The 16049-nt window shown below is 34.0% G+C and overlaps 1 protein-coding gene across 6 annotated transcripts in view; it reads left to right on the top strand.

The window, feature by feature from the left end:
- ATRNL1 (attractin like 1) overlaps positions 1-16049 on the top strand; it is a 466156-nt gene that overhangs the window by 125837 nt on the left and 324270 nt on the right. The gene's annotated exons all lie outside the window — the stretch shown is intronic.

The following is a 16049-nucleotide window of genomic DNA, read 5'->3' as shown; positions in this document are numbered from 1 at the left end:
AACTTTTCTTTTATACTAAGACTAAGCCTTCTGTATGGGGTCTGCCTGAGCATGTGGTGCATTTTTTCCTCAGAGCTCCTGAGTAATTTCTGTGCGGATCCATATTGAAAACTTTTTAAAGGAATGACAAGATAATGAGTATAACTCTTAAAGTACATCTCTAATACTGTAATATTCTTCATATATCAAGTTGCTATAGTTACAAGGGCATAACTTGGTTATGAATTGGAGAGCAGTCAAAGCTGGGAAAAGAGGTTGTACTTGATCTCTGCAGTGGAGAGGTAAAGTGGTGTACATTGGGAGAAAAACTAATAATTACTTTCCTAAAATTCTTATGACATAGAATATTCTTTTCAGAGTGTCCTGACAAAAGTAATTATGTATTCAGTGCACATATTATGTTTTCTGCTGTCATGATATATGTACTTATATGTAAAATATGACCTCCAACTTATTGTGACTGTCAGTGATGCAGATTAAATGATTTGCAAGAAAACCTGCCTTTTCTTTTATAGGCTGGATTAGCCTGTGTTGTTCCTTATATCCCTGATGATCTTGAAAGGAAGGAGAAGGAGATGCATAGCAAGCCTTGTAGTCCTTGGAAAACTTTTTTTTCCCCCTTAACTATGTTAATAGTTTCCTAAATCCTTTCTGTTTACAATTGTAGGAGGTCATTCAAAAAACTGTGAAAGAAGCTGACTCTCCACCTCTGAGTGACCAATTCTGTTCTGACCTTTGTCCAGGGACGGAAAAATTCTGTACTAATATAATTTATTTTTTTTTCCTACTTTGGTAATAATGATGGCTTTATAACTGTTGTCAAATAACTGATACATTAGTAGTGGTATTGCATCGTGTTATGCTATCGAATTACTATGGAATGAGTAACAGTTGTTATAGGAGAAAGATATAATTCATGTTTCAAAAGGTTTTGAATAGTTGTGATTAAAGAATGGATAAAAAAATTGACTTTTCTGTATTTTCGCTCACTATAATTGCTGACATTTCAATCGCTTTGAAACAGATTTAAGGACTTGCTTTGCATCCTGATATGATGCAGGCTTAATAAGTGTGACAAACCTCAAAGAAGGAAAAAGAAAAGATGGAGGCAAAATAACAAGCTTCAAATGCATGAAGGGAAGCTGAAAAGGGAGAATGATGATAAGATGCCTTCCCCCCCTTTCCCATTTTGGTTGAGGAGGAAGTAATGGTGTTAGACTGCAACAAGAAAGATTAAGGTGGAATACAAGCAAAATTTTCTGCTGGCTAAACTGTAAAATAGATTGCCTAAAGATGTTAAGAAATCTGCATTATCACATTATATTTTTGAAATTTTCAAACATCTCTACCTTTGGAAATGGGCAGTGGTGTAGCTGATTCCACGTGTCTTTCTCCAGTCCTAATTTTCAATAGGGTTTTGGGAGTCTGAGATCTAGAAAGCAGGGATTTACTGGGTGAAGATAAAGTATTCCAATTATATAAGAAAATGATCTATATGTAGCCAAATGGCTATGGATATTTGCCATACTATGAGTCCTGAATGTTACCAAGATGTTACCAAGTTTCATACTACTTATTTTTAAATCTGTAGCATTTTTGTTATTGTGGAGTTAAAAAACTTTGCATCTAATGAAGGTTTACTCTGTAACTGGCACTCTGGTTTATTTTTGTGTCAGAAGGGTGTATGTTGGTTGCTGATGGGCAATAATTTGACAATGATCATATTTTTTATAAATGATTATTATTCTTTTTCTTCTTAAAATAATCATTCCTAAAACCAGTTACTCATTTAAATTCTGTTAGTTGAAGTCTCTTTTCAATACAGACAATGAGAGTTAGAGTTTGTATTCTGGGTGTAAAAATGAACTTTATATTCAGTAGGCCTAAGATGTGCCTTGCAGTAAAGATGTATGTGCTCCTTCAATTCTTTGACATTTCATTGTACTAATATATAGTTTGAATTATTTTATATTTGATGCATTGCTGTGTTCTATACAAAAATCAGTAATAAATTACAGAAGTGTTTTAGGAAGTTAAAGGAAGTTCTGTGACTATAATTTATTACAGTTTTCTGTTCTTATACTAATTAAAAATGGTTTCAAGTAGTCTGTAATTTCAAAAAGGTAGCCATAATAGAAAACGAATTTAATTTCTTACCCTTAAATTATGAAATAATTTTAGTTGTTCAAAATACCTTGCATTTCTTCTTGGAAATAAATGATAGTGCACAATCATTTGTGGAAGTCCAGACCCTGTACACATGCTTAAGACTTGTAATCTAAGACCCCTGTATGGCAAAGAAAACTGTGAAGCGATAGTACCACACAAAGTTAAAGCATCCTTTTTAGGAGTTACCTAAATGTGCAAGAAAATAAGAGGGAAGGCAGAGGTGAGTTCTGAACATGAGGGAGTGCTCTAGCAAGAGGCAGGTTTGGGGTTCCAGACCAAACAAACCCATGAGCAGCCCTTGGACTTTTAAATGCAGTGCTGTCAGTCTGTGACAGAAATATTTAAGGACTCAAATCCTCCAGTGAGCAGAATAAGGCACATTCACACTCTGTTGTGGTGTAGCTTAGACAAGAGATGCACAGCTCAGCCTTGTGTGTTTCTGAGCAGGAGAAGCTGTTGAGATATGGGACACCTGGGAAGCCTTTTAACTTGAAGTGTTGAAGACTTTGAAGACAGATATTCCAAATCACTTTGATTAATTTTTTTCTAAATTTTGGTCGAGTCCCATTTGAGGTACAGTTTGGAAGGCATGAATATCAAAATTCAGTAATAGAAAATGCATCATTAAATATTAATTTATTTTGGAAACAAACCAGCTTTGACTGTAGATGGGAACAGGTCCTGGCTTGCTGTCCTGGTGGCTTCTCTTAGTGTTTTGTTTTCTTCAAGGTCATATTCTGTTATGTACTGCATGTCCGGGAAATATACAGTTTTTTAATAGAAATTCTATAGAAATTCTGATAGAAAAAAATAGAGTTATATATGTACTACAGACCGCAGTATAAAACAGTTATGGGAAGATTGCTTGGAACAATTTTGTGTCATTTTAGCAACATTTTTTAGCATTGATTTCAAACTTATTAATCATCTACTTGTTGTCAGTGTTAAAAAAAAAATTGCTCTAGCTGCTTATCATCTTGTCATTTTCTTTATGCATGGTATTTTCAAAAAAATTATTCTTAAAATTTATGAGATACCAGGAAAAAATTCTTTACAGTAACTTTTGATACACACAAGGAATGTATAATACATTTAATAATAATATAACATAAGCATTTTGCTGTATTGCCATTTTTTTTCATAAAATGATAGCATCCCAAATAATGTTCAGTTTTCCCATAATTGTACTGCCAGTGCTGTTGCTTTTGCAGTCGGAGGAAAACTGTGAGTACCAGCACAGCAGGAACATTGTGTTTTAACTTGCACTGATTGTTCTCTGAGCAACCTTAAAGGCTCAGTGTCTAAGACAGTGATGACCATCCTGTAAAAGCCTCTGACCAGACAACCTGTTGGGGTGGAGTTTCTTTAAGCAAGTCTGCAGCGTTTCTATTGCCTCCAGAGATCTGTCGCCTTCTCTGCTATCTCACATTGGACATTTCTAATGCTTCCCCCCAAATTTGGTTTGTAATGATCTTGTTTGACAATGTGAAGTTAATTTTTTACTGGAAACATTAAATTTTTTTTACCAGAACTTCAAATTATTGTTAAAAGTGAACCTGTTAGCAGTGAGTATAAACTATGTGTGCATCAGCCAGTAGCACCCACAGCAGCCAGGTGAGAGGTGAGTTTTTTTCCTCCAGTACGTAGAGAGTAGGACAGAATAAATTTGATCTTTTTTTCTTTTAAAGTGTCTATCTCTGTAAAAGCATTTCTTCTGTGGTGTCTTTGTGTAACTTGGTACTTTTCACCTATATTTTTATACATGTGTTCATCTGTATTTTTATGTATTTGTGTACATACATCTATGTCTTCCACATAAACTTTGACATCTACGCATTAGCCATCCAACTTACATATGCCTCAAGAGATTAAAAAGAAATGAGATGGGTATATTTGTTATTTTTGTGTTGCTTAAGAAAATAAAAAAATAACACTTACTAGTGACTTGTTGACACCTAAGTTGTATTTGAAGTAACAGGAGGGTAGTCCATGGTGTTCAAATCTTGCTGCTTAGAAAATGTGATTATTCTGCTGAGTAACTGACAGCTGAGATGTGGGGGTTTGAGAGAAGAGGCCAAGGATGGCACAAGTCATTACTTCTTTTGTCTACAAAAGAGAGATGTGAGAAAGATGTTAAACTCATCATGGCAACAAATTGAAAATGGTCTCCTTGGATTTAGGTTCTGTCTAGCTTTGAAAGATGCCTAATTGGTAACTTTACAGTTTGTTTTCTCTGGCACTATTTCTGTCTACCTATTAAGCTGTAGCAACCTTTATAACATTTTTTTTTTTTTGTCATGATACTCCATGGAGGAGCTGATACTGATTTTCTTCCTTTCTTGTCTCTCCAAAACAAATACTGTTCAAAGACAACAAGAGGAAATGGCCTCAAATTGCACCAGGGGAGGTTTAGATTGGATATTGGGAAAATTATTTTTTATTGAAAGACTTGTCAAGCACTGGAACAGGCTGCCCAGGGAAGTGGTGTGGTCACCATCTCTGTAGGTGTCCAGAAACCACGTGGATATGGCACTTGAGGATACAGATTATTGATGATTGTGGTGGTGGTGTTGGGTTGATGATTGAACTTGATCTTAAAGGTCTTTTCCAACCTTGATGATTGTATTATTCTATGAAAGATTTTAAAAATATAGCTAATTTAACTAGTGTACTCATTTCTTTATTTGAGTTAACATTTTCTGCTTCTACAGAAAGTGATGTTTTTCTAGCCTGTATTAATAGTTGTTTTTAATAGCACAAAAGCAGCTGTTCCCATCTATTAATCTTCAGTGAGCAATGACCTGATGCTTTGTTCATATCACGTATTATTTAGAAACAAAAGATGGATGTTCACAATCCAAATTAATATAACATAATGCATTTCTATGTAAAATGATTATATGAAGAAAACAGAAAAAATAGAATATCTAAATTTTGGCTCTCAAGCAATTAATCTTTCCTCCTACTGAGGCTGGCAGCCATATAAAATTACTCACTGAAGTCAGGTAAATTAAAAACAAGCTGGATTACCACATTTAGTTTTTTTAATAAATAGTGTATGGAGAATAGAAAACCACTAAGATAACTTAAACCCCCACAATTTTCTGCCTTTTTTGAAAGGATTCCTCTCTTGTAAATTTTCAAAAATGGGGAATGATGTATTCAGCTGCATGAATCTGCTGCTACTAGAAGTCTTTAGCACAAGCAGGATGCTATGAGATAGAAAGTTCTGATGGGAATCACCTCCATTACTCAGAAGGCAATTTCCACCCCTGTTTGCAATGATATTTTTCTCTTCAAGATGTTTGTTCCAGTACATTTAATCCAGATTCCACCTGTGCCAGAATGCTCTTCTCCTGTGTTGACCGTAGAGTTCAGCACCCTCACTTCTGTGAAACTAATGAGAAGGACAAAAACCAAACTCTATCACTATGTAGAGTTTTGTTGATTAGTTTTTAACAGAAAATATTAGAGTGGTATTCAGTGCTTAACTTGATATCAGAATAGAGGTAAGTGGATAAATTCTGCTAAGGTTGTAGACAGCAGCAAATTTGGTCTTTTATCTTCTACAATACACTTCTGTTTCAAAAAGGTTTCTGGTCCACAAACCTGTATTGTTGGGCAATGAGTCCTATGTAAGGGTAAGACTAAGAATGAGGACAAAAAGCTTTTAATGTCATCTGCCAGAAAAACTTAACAGAAATGTGGGAACACAATATCCTCAACTACAAGTATAAGTAGCATTTTCTTCTGCATCTTCCTAAAGTAGAATTAGGAATGAGTATGGATTGATGGGAGTTTTGACTCTCTTAGAGAATGAAATGGCAGCTTGGGATAGAGTTTTTATATAGTTTTTCTGTTTAGCTGTTTTAAGGTCTGGCATGTAGAGAATTGCATTTATGGAATTCACCAATGCAGGATCATGCATTTGCCATTCCAGTATTAGATGCCTAAAATTTAAAGGAAATTTTATATTAGGTTAAATATTGTGTTGTGGAAGCCCTCTTTTCACAGTGACTAAGTCTATGTAGTTAAAAAGTCAAAAGCATCTCTTAGTCTCAGCACTTTGTGGTTATTCACAGAACAAAAAGGTTGTTTAGTGGATTGGAGGCCTATGGCACAAACCACAGGAGTCTATGTGAATACAGACATTTTATATAAAAATAGCTAAACGTTTATGATAGGTGAAAAAAAAATAAGAGTATGGTATTTGTACTGTCTTCAGGTACTATAATATGGAACTGAATTAAGAAAAAAAAATCCACTTCTACTGTTTGCTTGTATTTTGGTTTCTAAGAAACAGTGGGTCACAAGTTCATAGCAAAACTGTGATAAGAAACTGTAATTTAAGATTATTCAGACAAATAAAAAGGTCTCATGTGCTAAAATCCAAAAGAAAATGTGATTCTGTTTATGCTATACAAAGTGAACAAAGGTTTACTTTTTTGAATGAGGAGACTGTCAAGAAATCCCATTTTGCAGTGGTAGTGGTGTTTTGTTTTCTTTAATTTTTTTTCTTTTAAGAATTGAATACAGATGACACAATTTTTTGTGGTTTTTTTTTTTTTTTTTATAAAATACCTTATTATAGAATCAAAACACTTACTGTTAACTAAAATGCTGGAATTTTGTTTTAGTAGTAGGTAAGATCATAGCACAGTAAGCTATTCAAGAAAAGCTTCATACTGCTTTTTCAAGAGATTGTTAGAATACTCAGAATAAACACACTTTTAAGAAGACTTTTTCCCCCAAAAGTGATTTGCAAATTTATTTTCCTTTGTTTAATGAACACTGTTTATTGAACAGTGTTCAAAATAGTCTGACCACTGAGTAAATAAAATTTGCCTGTACTTGGGCTTAGGTATGAACTTAGATTAAGTTCACTTGAAATAGAATATATTTGAAATAAGTCCTGTGCTACTAAACCAGAAGTGGATTGCCACAGGAAAAATTTAATTGAGGAACTTGGCAAAAACCATATTTGAAAACATATTTAAAAATTACTGTTCCAGTTATTTTTTGACTGCCAAGCAAGATGTGCTTCTCAATATGCTGTTAATTGTTGTGCATACATATATTTTTTTTTTCTTTTTTTGTAGATTAGACCTGTATTACAAAGGAGGATTTCTAGAACAAGTAACTGTAAATTAAAACAAAAACCTTGAACTAAAATTAGGAACCTTTTTATAGATATATTTGTATTTCATAACCTGCTTATACTCAGAATAATCTTAGGTGAAGGACTCGCAGTTACACTTCAAGGAAAGTGTCAAGTGTCAGTAGACATTTAGATGTCTATAATTTTATGAGAGAAAAAAAAAAGAAGAAACTGTTTAATGTAACATGATTAACCCCCAGAGAGACATTATTTGGGTGGCTGTGGGATTTCATAAGGTTTTGACAGGATATCTGTTCAGCATATTTAACATTTCTGATGTTTTTAAATGACTGCATAGAGAAGACTTTTATAGTAAGTTAAGTTCTACCCAATCTTAAAATTCCTGACCATTAAAACTCTTTTTATCCTTAGCAGTGATTAAAATATATTAGTCAAATTGTCTTTTTTATGAGAGATTTTTTTCTTGCCTAACAAAGTTTTCTTTCCATCCTGCACGACCACTGTGTAGTCAAATCTGTAGTAACCAGTTTTATTAATTGCTGTTTTGTTCCCTAAGCCTCATGGTTACACTATGTTGCTTTGCCTAAGTGTAACTTCACTATCCAGCAAAATTAATCCTAATTTGCTCAAGTGGAGTGAAAGCAAAGTAGCTTTTTTAAAATGAAAGATAAAAAGACAAGGCTTTCTGTGAGGTTTTACAAATGTACAAAGAGTTCTGCATATTTAATAAACTTAATCTAAACTCTTCTTTAGATCTACTATGCAACAAAAATATCTGAACTAGTATAAAGAGTAGGGACAACTTGTGGTATCTTAATCTGTTTAAATAGCAGGCATTTTGTGCTTGTTCAGCATCTTTTCCTGAGAACTTGGAATTCAGGCATCATTTAATTGATCACCTTATTACTTTTACAGATATTGAAGAGAGACAGCACTTTGATTTATACTATATTCCTTTATCTCTGTGCTTATTTTATCTATTTGCAAGGATTAATGACAATTCTGTTGCTTTCACTGATCTTGGTGATCAAGTCCTCCTGCATGCTCCCGTGTAACATAGTTTTTGACAATGATGGAGTTGCTCTGCATTCTTATTTTTGTGAGGTTTTTTCAGGTTCACATGCTATAAATTTATTTTATGGTGTAAGGAATATTTATAAAATTTATTTCTGATGTGCTGTCTGAACTTTATATCAGTATGTTCACCTTCATGATGAAATGTGTAAAACCATTGGTTTCCAAAAGATGTTCCTAGAGAAGATAGGCACAGCATGATTAAGGAACTATCAGCTGTCCAGAAATATACTGATTTTGTCAGGCCCTTATAAACAAACCTATTTCACCTTGTATTGAAAGACATGCCAAGAGTTCGTGTAGCTCCTGTGTCTAGCTCAGAAAACACTAACCTGCAACTGAGGGCAGGCAGGTGTGAGTTGGAGATGACATTTTCTTATATCAGTGTTACTTGATCCTCAGATAAGCATTTGACTACAGCCAGTCTTCTTGTCCCAAATGCAACAGAAAAAGCAGGCATTTTGTTTGTTTGTAATTTCTTCCCTTTGAAATGGTCATCCCTTTTCCTAAAAGGGTCTTGGAAAAAACCCCTTCTGCCTATTGAGAAAAGAGATTTTGAGGCATCATGGAATTCATTTCTCAATTGACTGAAGATTCTCAAAAAAACTTGTAATGGCGTTTCTTTTTGATTGCAGTTGATTCTGTCTTCATTTTCTGAGTGCTAAATGCAAGACATTACAATGCCAGACCACGTTAGTTATTTAAGGAGAAAAAAAGCTTGGCTTGCAGTTGAATACATTAAAAAATCAGTCCCATTTTGTACCTCCTAATGGCTAAGAGAGGGAAATGATTTGATGACTTCTTTACATTTTATGGCTTTTTTGTCTGATAAATTGTGGAAATCATTTCTTTTCTTTGGGCTTTTACTCTGAATGACCAAATAGACACAAATAGTTGCAATCACCAGTTGTTGACTTCAGATGTTTTTCACCTTAGATTGGAATGTTTTTTTTACATTTAAAGCTGCTATGAATAACTTCTGAACGGTTTTAAATTGTTTTGCTTTCCATACTGCCTTATAATAATTTTTTGTTATAATTTAGCAAGTAATATATTCTCCTGGGGGGGGGAGGGGGCAGGAGGGGGAGTAGCATCCTTTTGATGAAAGGAGGTTTTGGGCCAAATTTCCAAGATAGTCAGTAGAGAAACTGCTGTCTTTCTCAAGAAAAATTTAAAAAGACACAGTTGAATTGAAAAAAAAAGTACTAAGCCTTTTAGTGTCTAAAAAAATCTTAAACACTTCTTAGTTTGGATATGCAAAGATGAAGGCATCCAATATCATCATTTTGTGTTTTTGCTTTGAAAATAACTAAACATCAAAACCCACTCTTTTAGTTTTTTTACTAAACCTAATAAAAGATTTAGTCTGTCAGATCTGAAATTACTTATTTTTAATTAATTCTAATTTTCTCTTATGTTTTCATGTGAGAAATCTCTTCATCTGAGAAAACTAAGAGTAATTTAAGGAATAATATTTTACATCTTGTACGCTTGTGAAAGAAAGATCTCTTTAAATGCTTAGATGCTTAAAGAACTATCCTATACATCTGATAAAGAGTTCAGTTTTTGAGTTGGACTCTCAAAATCTGCAGCTTTACCCACTGTAAAATTTGTAGGCTATTTATTTCTTAGTAATGTATTATAGTTAGAAATGAAAAGAATAAATGAATGAAAAGGAAACTGATAAGTATGACACGTTATCTTCTCTCCAAATAAAGTGCTCCTATTAATGTTTTCACTGGAATTTTTTAAATTTAGTTAGTATAGAAGTTTCAGTTTTTCACGCAGATTACATGGAGAAAATGAAATTGGTGCTACTGTATTTCATGAGTTTACATGGAAATACTTTGGTTCAGCATGTTTTTTTGACAGAAAATACTCTCCACTGTGCACATTATTTCTGACTGATTCCAAAAGCAGGCTATAAAAATTCTGTACTATGGTTCAGTATTGGCATGAAAGATTCAGGCACAGCAAGACTCTTGTTAGTTGTTTAAGATTCTACTCAGTTCCTAATGAGAAAAAATATCCTGTCTTTCAGTGTTGATCTTCTGTGTTGCATTTTCATTATCTGCTTGTATAAAACAGAATAATGGTTTTCCAAGCTGTCGCTATGCTGTTAGTTCCTGATGATTAAAGACAGCTTTAGTATGATTGTTTGAGAGGTATTTATTACAAATAAACAAAAAAAAATCAGTTCACTTTTCTGGATGAGTGCTTTAAAGTCAAGGAATAATGAAATACAAGCACTGTAGAGCTATTCTACCACAGTAAAAATGGCTAAAGAACAAATACAAGCCTTTAAATTGTTGAGGTTGCCATAGGATTTGTGTTGGTGTAGCCAAACTAAATTTTGTTTTCTGCATCAGAAAATCAACCTGTTTACTGTTTCCCAGATTTTTTTTTTTTTGAGGGGGGGTGGTTATTAGGATAAATGTCCTACTTCTGGCATGGATGTGTCAATCCAGAAGGCTAAGGAAATGACACTTGGGATTTCCAGGTTGTTTGTCTGTGTGACACGGTGTTGCTTTTCAGGAAAAAGTAACTATCTGATTAGCAGTCACCTGATCTCAGACTTAGTTCACGGTTGAGTGAAATTCTCTGTGTTTTGCTATGACTATAAATTCCAGAAAAAAAGATAAAATCACATTTAGGCTTTGGTGAATTGCTTTTTTTGAATGGGAAGTGGCTGAGAAGAGCATTTCTGTAATACCAGGTTAATGCCTTAGAGGCCAGGTTAAGCCTCTAAAATGCCAAGGAAGAACTGAGGGCAGGCTGTGGTCTGGGACAACTGCTCCAAAAATTGTGTCTAGTTTTACAGAAATGTCTGCCAGGGTGATTTGGCATACCTGTCTTTTCCAGAACAAATTTATATCCAGTATTGGTCTGATAAAATGCTTATCTATCTTGATTTAAATGGTACATACGTGATACAGGCTTATATATGCAATTTAGGTGGTTGGTGGTCGATTCCTGCATATTTTGCCTATGCAAATTTCATATCTTGGTGACATAAATCCTGAAAGTATGTCTTTTCTGTTCACCTTTTTTGTATGTCTCACAGTCCTTAGTACTGTGTTAATACACATGGTTTTTTCTATGGTTTTTTCTTTTCTGTGCTATTACGGTACTATAAAAAATAAATTGGTTTGGAGACCAAAGAAAGATAAATTGTAAGATAAACTAAGAGGGATGAAAATAAAATCAGTGGTACATATATGTGCAAATTGGTCCAATGAGACTGATTTATTATGAAGGTTAATTGTGTTACTATACAATGACAGTTCCATTTTTGCATGTCCTTTCTAATAGCATTTTTTTCCCTTTTTTTTTTTCATACTTTTATTTTTATTGCTCATGGCTTCACAGAAGTTCTTTAGCTTAATTTTAATGCTACTCAATTAGTGATATTGCAAAAGTGTTATTGGGCACATCTGTCTGCTTTTACATTGCCTGTCTCAAAGGTTGAATGTGTGTATTTCCTATAAAAGTAATTGTTGAAAGCTCAAAGTGTATCAGGGGCTTCTAGCTAAATACACATTTCTAGAAAATTAAGTGACTAGACAGTTTTGCAATATTACTAATGTAGAAAATAGTCTCTGTAGGGCAGTTCTCACATGAGTAGACTAATGGATAATATAGGTGAACATTTACAGTGAAATTGAGCATTAAAGTGTTGGATTTAGTATAAGTTTATACTTGGTATTTCTTACTTAGCCTAGTTGCATGAACAAGACTATATCTCTTTTTTTTTTTTGATGGAACTTATGCCTTGCATGTTACCAAAATTAACAAAGTAGTACACCTCAGTATTTAATGCCATTGTTACAGCTTCCTTTTGAAAACATTAGCAAGGTGTCTTAAAGTAATTATCCATGTGCAGCTACTGGTTTAGCAATCTTTCATGTAAGCAAACATATTAAAGTACGATTTGTAGTGAGATCTGTTTGAGAGAAAAATTATGCTTGCAGCTTTTTGTTGGAGACGGGGGCTAAGCAATAAGTATTTTTAAATTCAATTGTTTAAAATGCATGCTTCATGGAAATAGTGGTGGGTATTCTTTTGTTGTCAGCATCAGCAAGAACATTCATATGCTGAGCTAGCATCTCAGAATCAATCATACTGTGGATTTATTATTAAATAAATTCTGTAGTGTTGTGATTTTCGGTATGGATTTACTCCACTGGATTGTATTTTTTCATATAATATTTCTGTTCCACTTAGAATCTGCATGTTGTACAAAAGAGTATCGTAAGCTGCTCTTTCCCTAAAATTAGAGTAGATATTGCCAGGTTGGGTTTTTTCTTGTTGTTTTCAAAGCTCTAATGACATCATTTCATTTAATATGTAAAAAAACCCGCAAAATACATTTAAATTCTATATTTTAGTGATGTTTTTTATTGTAAGCAAAAGAGTATTTATTTATTTAAAATATGTAATTATTGATAACAAGTTTGCATGGTAATTAAGTGTTTAAAATAACTGTTTAAACAAAGGCATGTGTGCATAATACAAACCCATGTTGGAGATGAATGTACACAGTAGTATGAGAAGACTCTTGAAGTTGGGCTGAACTCACTGTTTCTATCCAAAGGTTCAGCACAGAGTATGCGGAATCATGGAATCATTTAGGCTGGAAAAGACCTCTTAAGATGATCGAGTCCACCATTAACCCAGCACTGCCAAACCCTACACTAAACCATGTCCCCAAATGGCACATCTACCCATCTTTTAAATCCCTCCAGGGGTAGTGACTCCATCGCTTCCCTGGGCAGCCTGTTGCAATACTTGAGAACCCTTTCAGTGAAGAAATTGAAGTGTGGGACCTCAAAAAATGTAGAAAATATGAATTGCATCTCTTGTGCTGAGTTCTGCCAGCTGATAGTGATTGGTACAAAATATGCTTTTAAAACTAATTCCAAGACTTGGCATATTTCTACTGGCATTAGGCTGTGAGAGATACTACCTTAGCTACAGTTTTAACTGTTGACTTACAGTACTATCAGAAGATAAACCATTCACTAAGAGTAGTTAAACAGAGAAAACCAAGTAGAAAATATTGAAGAAAATAAATAAAAAGGAGTATGGAAATATCAAAGTAAAGAAAGAATGTAAATCTTTTTTTATTGTGAAATCAAATGCAGCTTTAAGTTAATATTTATTAATTAATAAATATACTTCATATTCAGAACTTTTAATTTCTTTTTTGTTATTCAGAACTAGACCAATGGAAAAAAAACCTGCAGTGAGACAAAAAAGATTAATATTAATATTTTTTCCACTGAATGTACTACAGTATCGTCCTGCTTCTGCTACTGCATTTGTTTGATCACATGTATTCACATTTGCTTCAGTAACAGCAATGATAGTTTATATGTTTGGGGTTTTCTTTGGTTGCTCTCCACATAGAGAGCCACAGATAGGTAGGAATCCATTTTTCATTACAGACTTGTAAGCCTGAGATTAATTAAAATATGCTTTCATTGCTGTGAAACAAAAATTGTCCGGATGAGATTTTAAAAATGTAAGTACAAAGGTGTTGTCCTTTTTCAAGGTGTTATCCAGGGAACAGTTAAATCACTAGGAAATTTCTCAATGAGAGTAATTTATCTTCATCCTTTAATAGAAGAAAATTAGCTGCTGGGCTTGTCAGAGCTAGCTGTTTCATTGACAAAGAATCCAGAAAACAAATATCTGAGACTTCTGAACTCCTCCTTTCTTCTACTCTTCTATCCATACTGACCTTAGCACTAGAGAAACTTCATATGTGTCATGAAAATGCAGGTGAGGTAGAGCAGCCATGTTGGTGTCTTTGGTGATGTGAATCTATCCTTTCAGTGAGAGAGACCAAATTATGCATGTATCTGTTATTTGTGGGGGCTGTAAATACAGACAGGTCAGAATGTAGACAGGGGTCTATGGGAAAATTAATTTTTTCAGATTTTTGTGTTAGGTAATGACACTCCAGAATCCTGGAAATTCCGAAGACAAAGTGTAAAACACGATGCAGTTTAAATGGAAGGAGTCTCCTGGATGGTTCAGCTGTGAATTGCTGTGTGAGTGAGCACATAGAACACTAAAGGGCCCCGTATAGGTGCTGATTTGATTTAGATGTCCCTGGCGACAAGTACTGCTGAAAAGTTTGATTTATCCATCATTTCATGGACTGGGTATACAAGTCATGTCTGAACTGACAAAGGAAGTGGTTTTCCACAAAGTCTCATATAGCTACATCTGTTACTTTTACTGTATAATCCATTTTTACTTCTTTTTTTTTTTTTTTTCCTCAAGAAGGTGATAAAGATGCACGGTGTCCAAACGCTTTTATAGCTTTGAGCTTAAATAATTTTACTAAAAAAGCTACTCAAGTGAAGGAAGTTTCACATTTGTGATTTACTTCCTATTAAGTGAGCAATAATTGTGGGAGTAACCAATTAAGGTTAGGTGGCAATAGCTTCTGTATTTGTCAATATATTGACACTTTTTGGAATATGATTTGGAATTCACCCTATTAGTTCCTTTATAACTTTTGTGCTGTCTTATAATGATCCATTGTCATTAAGAGCAATTAACCATAATCAGAATAAGCTGTTAAGAATATATTCTTTATTTTTCACTGAAAGTGTAGCAAAGATTTACACAATTAAAATTAGCTTTTGTGAAGAGACTTTTCCAGCTTAAAGTGCCTAAATAATCATTCCATAAGTGTAGAGTGGAAAACATGAATGGATTTAGGAAAACATAACTGATTATATAGTAGCAACACTTCAGTGAACACTTACTGTAGATTGTCAAGATGACAGCAAAATTGCAAAATGTAGGACTGTGTGGTAACTGTAGGTATTTCTCAGGAGTGTTGTGTTATGAAAGAGAGAAAAACATCACACATCACTATGTGCTGCGTAGAAATTTCTAGTATGTGTTTCTTGCAGACACTTTGAATACCTAACCCCTCCTTAGTAAGAATTGCTCCTTCAGCTTCAGCTGGCTATTTAATAAGCTCTGAGGGCAGAACAAACCATTGAAGTCCTGACATTGACATATTCTGTCAATACTATCTTACATTTAATTGTGGTTCTATTCTGTCTATTACCTTTTTCTCTAGTTGTCTTAGGCTGTGGCAGACGGGTGAAAGTGTGTATGTGATGGGACACTCACAGAAGGATTCATTGTGTGTTATTCCCTACCAGTAGAATAAGAACATTAAAACTCAATCTCTCTGCTAGCAATTCAATATTAGATTAGAAAGTTGAGAATAAAGTTTTATCTTATACAAGGTCACCACTTAGTATCGTATCTGTTCCCAAGCAGGACCCTATATATTAAATCTTTTATCTTAGTCATAATGAAAACTTCAATGAAAGCATAATATGATCATCAAGGTAGGTTCAGAGTTACTTTGTAATAAAGAAAGACTTTGAGTGTACTGTGAATGTTTGCATTCTGGTATGATGAGGAGATGTACTGACACATTTCCCAGAGAGACATTATTAAGTTTTGAATGCTTGGGTGGGAAAAAAAGATGGCTGCCCAAACAGGGTAATAAATCAAATAAACATGGGAAGAAAAAGCAAAAAGAAAGCTCAAGGACTGGGAGTGTGAAGGTTTGTTTTGAGGTGAGAATCTCTGAGGCAGCAAGAGTGGCAGTGAGCAGACCACTGTGGAGAGAACTACTTCAGCCACTGAG

Source organism: Manacus candei, unplaced genomic scaffold, assembly GCF_025592945.1.
Source record: "Manacus candei isolate 608988 ecotype Guabito, Panama unplaced genomic scaffold, ASM2559294v1 h1tg000050l, whole genome shotgun sequence".
In the NCBI taxonomy this organism is placed as follows: Eukaryota; Metazoa; Chordata; class Aves; order Passeriformes; family Pipridae; genus Manacus; species Manacus candei.
Note: the sequence above shows the minus strand (reverse complement) of the source record. Positions and strands in the feature narration are given on the sequence as shown.